Raw genomic sequence first — 480 nt, 5'->3', positions numbered from 1 at the left:
CCGCGGAGGGAAGGGAGGGAGCGGGCCGCGCCCGCCGAGAGCGCGCACCGCCGGTGCAGCTTGGGGCCTCCGTCTCCGGTTCCAGAAGAGTGGGCGGCTTTCCTCCCGTAGACGCTACTGCTACTCTTAGGGGATTTTTTCCAGTTGAAGCCAGTGTGGGAGGGCTGGAGCTAGCCGGATGCCTCAGAGACTATCTGCTGTTAAAACTGCAAAGTTTAGGGAGGTGAAGCAGGGAGGCAAAGAGGAGGGAGTGTCTCGGAGCCCGCTGTCCTCCAGCAGCTGGTTCTTGAGGCGGAGAGAGAAACTGTAGCTGCTGACCGTTGACACACCTCTGCACCGCGGAGCCCAAGGGGTTAAAATTTACATACAGCGTATGTACATGAGGTGTTCTTAAAAATTACCAGGAATCATCGCAGAATGGTGGCAGTGTTAACATTGGGATTGCAAATGATTTTTATATTTAAAATATTTGTATTTTCT

Source organism: Suricata suricatta, chromosome 4 (genome assembly GCF_006229205.1).
Source record: "Suricata suricatta isolate VVHF042 chromosome 4, meerkat_22Aug2017_6uvM2_HiC, whole genome shotgun sequence".
Lineage (NCBI taxonomy): Eukaryota > Metazoa > Chordata > Mammalia > Carnivora > Herpestidae > Suricata > Suricata suricatta.
This window is presented reverse-complemented; position numbering follows the sequence as displayed.